Genomic DNA, 5,815 nt, shown 5'->3' with positions numbered 1-5,815 from the left:
TCTTGTTTGTTGGCTCCAAGAGCCCGGGTTCTCAGTCTCTGTGCTACTATTTACTCACTTAGCTGTAGGACTGTGTAACTTGTCTCCAAGATGGTAGCAATAATCGCTCTCATCCCACATGCACTTTTCTTTTAACTTTTGTATTTTGAAATATAGATTCACAAGAAGTTGCAAAAATGATAGAGTCCCATGTAGCCTTCAACCAACTTCCCCAAATTATGATATCAGAAGTATAGCTATAGTATGACATCACAATTATAGGACAGTATATAGTGATGCAGTGCAATATCAAAACCAGGAAGTCGACACTGGTATATTACCGTTAATTGGACTATAGACCTTACTCAGTTTCCATCATTTTTTAACCTGTATTGATGTGTGTGTGTGGGTATGTATAGTTCTATACCATTTCATACCACCTACAGATTCACATCATGATCACCACAATCAAGACACAGAACCGTTCCATCACCAGAAAAGAACTCCTCTGTGCTGCCTCTTCGTATCTGTGGCCCTCTCTCCTAACCACCCCCTTCCCCCCACCAAGTCTCTGTCCTCTGCCAACCACTAATCTGTTCTCCATCTCTATGCTTTTATCACTTTGAGAATTTTTTAAAATATTTATTTGTTTATTTTTGGCTGCATTTGGGTCTTAGTTTTTTATGAAGATTAAATGAGATAACGTATATGAAAATACTCAGTTTAATAAGTAGTGACTCAATTATGGGATCAAATTATGAATCATAAACCAATGCAAAATTTACATTTTAATATAAAACAGTTCCGATTTTTCCTATTGCTTCACAGTTGTCTTTGGTGACATACTACCCAGTTTTCTGGGCTTGTTATTGTACATTCTGCCAAAGAATGAACAGTGGCTGCATTTGTGATCTCTGCTTCTCCAATTAATGCTGTTTTGATAAGTCAGCATTTTTACTGCTTATAATAAGCTATGTTCTTTACATGAACTAGCAATCTCTAATATTCCCATTTAGGTAGGAATTATTCTTCTTAATGTATAGGTTAGAACCCAGGGCTCAGAGAGGTAAAATGATTTGCTAGTTTGTCTAATTCCAGAGCTTCTATATCTAACTTTGATGCCAGTGTGATTCAGATATTCTCCATAGAACTCCAGTCCCTAGGGATATTGCTAAAAGAAGAGAAAAAGAGTTCATTGATTAAATGAATTTAATATACATTTTAAAATAAAGCATGTTATAAAAGTTCCTTCTTGAGAGTTTTCAAGCATATTAGCAAATTAAAGGTTCTGAGAAGTCCTGTGGTCTTTAACCCAGCATTTCCCAAATTAAATTAGCCACTGGGCTTTTTAGAAATATATAGAAGTATCAACACCCCTCAGAATTAGCATTCCATAGAAAACATTTTAGGGAACTCTGCACTGAGCACACATTTCTGCCCTATTTTTAAATGTTTGATATTTCTGTAAACTGCCTAATCCTGTTGTGATACCAAACTGCTTCAGCCTCACAAGAACTCTACAAATAGTTCATTTACATAGTGTTATAGCATCTTACTGATGAAAGTAATAATCCTATGGCAAACTTAGTGAAATTATATATATATATATTATATATATATTATATATATATGTCTTTGGTTTCTACCCTAGAAGAATAGCAAGTTTACACCAACAACTCTGAGGGCAAATGATGTTAAAGAGAAAATAAACCTCTTTTCTAAGAAGTCTGCTTTTCACCTTGAATGGTGTACAGTTCCCAAAAGTTTAAGATAAGGTCATTTGGAGGGCTCTATTTAACTAATGCAACATAAATGTATAATATACAACCAAAGAGCAAATTTATTTTCTTTCTTTAAATTATCTATTTATTTGGCTGCGTTGGGTCTTAGTTGTGGCACGCAGGATCTTCGTTGTGGCACATGGGCTCTAGAGCGCACAGGCTCTCTAGTTGTGGCACTCGGACTCCAGAGCGTGCGGGCTCAGTAGTTGCGGCACACGGGCTCTCTAGTTGTGGCACGTGGGCTCTAGAGCATGCAGGCTTAGTTGCCCCACGGCCTGTGGGATCTTAGTTCCCTGACCAGGGATCGAACCCGCGTCCCTGTCCCCTGCATTGGAAGGCGGATTCTTAACCACTTGACCACCAGGGAAGTCCCAAATTTACTTTCTTTAAATCTCAGCCACTACCTTTAATTGTAGTACTTATTTCCAATATCTCTTCTTATAGGTTCTTAGAACATACTACATTATATTACTTCCTGCCACTCATCACTCAAACATCAGTCCCTAGGCAGGAGGGCTACATGCTATTCCCTGTCCTTGAATTCTACTCTCTATTTAAACAAATGCTTGGTAATGGATGTGATGTTGATGGTTTTAGATACATAGTTATGGGCTTACATCTAATATGAAACCATACTAAATGGCTCTTTGCCTCTAAAAGTTTTCCATTTCTAATGACACAAAATGAGTCAAATACACTATTCTATTTTATGGTAACAGAATCAGAGTAATGAGCAAACCCAGGCTGGTCACTGCTATGTTATTCTTAGAAAGTAAAGGAAAATTCATCTTTTCACTCCAGCTTAATGTTATTTCCATTTCACTGGGATTGAAAATAAAAGGAATACTAGGATTACAAAACTTGAGTGTTTTTCTATTTTTTTTTATGAGCACGTCAGCTTTAATTTCTTGAAGTTAAGAAATTGATCACAAGGTAATTTTCTAGCAATCAACACAAGCTGGTCTACAGACAAGTCCCAAGATGGAGCTTGATCTTACGGAAATTAAGGAGGTGATACACAGAGATTAAACTGAGGGGTTAAATCAGTGTACGTAAAGATGATCCGATGACACAGCCTTCCAATTTGTCAACATTTTGCTTCTGATGATGCTGGGAAAGAGTAAGCAGAAAGCATGAAGCCGAAACTTCAGGATCAGGTCGGCAGCCTGAATTTGTACACCACAAACCACAGGGCAGTTATCGATGTGGAAAATCCGACGATCTTCAGCAGGCCTGTCACGGAAGGCAGGTTCCTCTCCCAGAAGGTGTGCGTGATTTCTACAGCTGGAACATCCTCTGATTCAGGTTCTTGGACCCATATGTCTCTCTTTGCCGCCTTCCCCAAAGCATTCAAGACCTCTCCAGCTGCCCGTTCTCCAGCCTCTACTGCTCCTTGCATGTGACCGCTCCACTATGTGGCAGTCTTCGTGCCAGCAACGTAAATCCTGCCTACGGGCTGGCGAATCACCCTTCCGTACTGCGTCATATCCCAGGGGGGAGGTAGGCCGTGTAGCAGCCCCCGGAGTACCCCTCCTCACACCAGTTCTTCTCTTCATAGCGCACCGTTGTAAAGCTTCTTGGGATCCTAGCGCTTTGGCATACAGCTCACAGATTCTCCTCTTCCTTAGTTCTTTATGGACCTCAGGAAGGCGGTCAGCTTTTCGAGCAAGGATGAAGCCCATGAGGGTGGGCAGCGATCCATCTGGCTTGGTGTCATCCAGCGTTATTGAAATCGGAGCTTCCTCATCTTCGATGGCCATACAGCCGCAGTAATCCTTTTTCTTCCAAAAGGCCTCCTTGTAATACGTCGTGCACTTAATGATAGCCCCCACTGGAAGACGCTGGATTAACTGGTTTCTCTCTGAAGGACGCTCTGCTCTGAAGTGTATCTTGGCAGTGAAAGGTGGAGGGATGGCACTAATTACGTATCGGCACTCATAAAGTTGATGATCCAACATCTCTGTCATGATGTTGTCACCTGACTGGTCCACATAGGTGACAGGACACCCCAGCTTCACTCTGTCCCCGAGGAGGTGCATTATCCGCTTGCTTGGCTGACCAGATCCACCTGCAGACTTCCGTTCCTGGCCCCGTTGGTAATGGAGGATATCCGAGTGGTGCCTCCACACTGCTTCACATACCACGAGAACCACAGGGCAGACACCTCGTGGGGTTCAGAGGTCACACTGATATTCACAAAGAGAGATGCAAACTGCCTAGCAGTCCCGTCTCCCCTCACAATCACTGTGGTTCATGCCTCATCATACCACCCATTCACACCATCCACTCTTCCTGTAACATCCATTTTTCTATTTTTACTAATAAGTGTGATACAATTCACAACTTAAAAATTCTAAACTAGTATGCCATCTGTTGCTATGAATATGAAAGATGGTGCCTCATTTGGAGACTTTTATTACATTAAAGCATGAAATGTGGACTCGTGAACTCCCAGTAACCTGTAAAAATCTCTAATTTTGGAACACCTTTAGGATTCACATGCTCCGTCTTTTTTTTTTTTAATAGATCTTTATTGGAGTATAATTGCTTCACGATACCGTGTTAGTTTCTGTTGCACAACAAAGCAAATCAGCCATATGCATACACATGTCCCCATGTCCCCTCCCACTTGAGCCTCCCTCCACCCTCCCTATCCCACACCCTAGGTCACCGCAAAGCACCAAGCCAATCTCCCTGTGCTATGCTGCTGCTTCCCACCAGCCAACTATTTTACATTCGGTAGTGTATACATGTCGATGCTACTGTCACTTCGCCCCAGCTTCCCCCTCCCACCCTGTGTCCTCAAGTCCATTCTTTATGTCTACATCTTTATTCCTGCCCTGCAACTAGGTTTATCAGTACCATTTTTTTTTTTTTTTTTAGATTCCATATATATGCGTTAGCATACGGAATTTGTTTTCCTCTTTCTGACTTACTTCACTCTGTGTGACAGGCTCTAGGTCCATCTACCTCCCACAGATAACTCAATTTCGTTTCTTTTTATGGCTGAGTAATATTCCATTGTATATATGTGCCACATCTTCTTCATCCATTCATCTTTTGATAGACATCTACGTTGGTTCCATGTCCTATCTATTGTAAATAGTGCTGCAGTGAACATTGTGGTGCATGTCTCTTTTTGAATTATCGTTTTCTCAGGGTATATGCCCAATAGTGGGATTGCTGGGTCTTATGGTAGTTCTATTTTGAGTTTTTTAAGGAACCTCCATACTGTTTTCCATAGTGGCTGTATTTACATTCCCACCAACAGTATAGGAGGGTTCCTTTTCACCACACCCTTTCCAGCATTTACTTTTTCTAGCTTTTTTCATGATGGCGATTCTGACCGGTGTGAGGTGATACCTCATTGTAGCTTTGATTTGCATTTCTCTAATAATTAGTGATGTTGAGCATCTTTTCATGTGCCTGTTGGCCATGCTATCTGTATGTCTTCCTTGGTGAAATGTCTATGTAGGTCTTCTGCCCATTTTTTAAATGGATTGTTTGTTTTTTTGATACTGAGCTCCATGAGCTGTTTGTATATTTTGGAAATTAATCCTTTGTCTGTTGTTTCATTTGTAAATATTTCTCCCATTCTGAGGGTTGTCTTTTTGTCTCATTTATGGTTTTCTTTGCTGTGCAAAAGCTTTTAATTAAGTCCCATTTGTTTATTTTTGGTTTTATTTCTGTTACTCTAGGAGGTGGGTCAAAAAAGATCGTCCTGTGGTTTATGTCAAAGAGTGTTTTTCCTATGTTTTCCTCTAAAAGTTTTATAGTGTCTGGTCTTTCATTTAAGTCTTTAATCCATTTGGAGTTTATTTTTGCATATAGTGTTAGGTAGTGTTCTAATTTCATTCTTTTACACATAGCTGTCCAGATTTCCCAGCATCACTTATTGAAGAGGCTGTCTTTTCTCCATTGTATGTTCTTGCCTCCTTTGTTGTAAATTAGGTGCCCATATGTGCGTGGGTTTATCTCTGGGCATTCTATCCTGTACCATTGATCTATATTTCTGTTTTTGTGCCAGTACCATACTGTCTTGATTACTGTAGCTT

At 40.4% G+C, this 5,815-nt stretch overlaps 1 pseudogene across 1 annotated transcript; it reads right to left on the bottom strand.

The window, feature by feature from the left end:
- Nucleotides 1-2,913: 2,913 nt before the first annotated feature.
- LOC309972319 (amine oxidase [flavin-containing] A-like) lies at nt 2,914-5,092 on the bottom strand (annotated as a pseudogene). The gene is made up of 2 exons: nt 5,074-5,092; nt 2,914-4,004 (listed from the first exon to the last, which is right to left on the bottom strand). The product of its transcript is annotated as an amine oxidase [flavin-containing] A-like (transcript).
- Between the last annotated feature and the right edge of the window lie 723 nt (nt 5,093-5,815).

The sequence above is a fragment of the Leucopleurus acutus genome, assembly GCF_964270905.1.
Source record: "Leucopleurus acutus genome assembly, chromosome: 15".
NCBI classification, from domain to species: domain Eukaryota; kingdom Metazoa; phylum Chordata; class Mammalia; order Artiodactyla; family Delphinidae; genus Leucopleurus; species Leucopleurus acutus.
The sequence above is the reverse complement of the archived record's forward strand: the minus strand, read 5'-3'. Positions and strand labels throughout refer to the sequence as shown.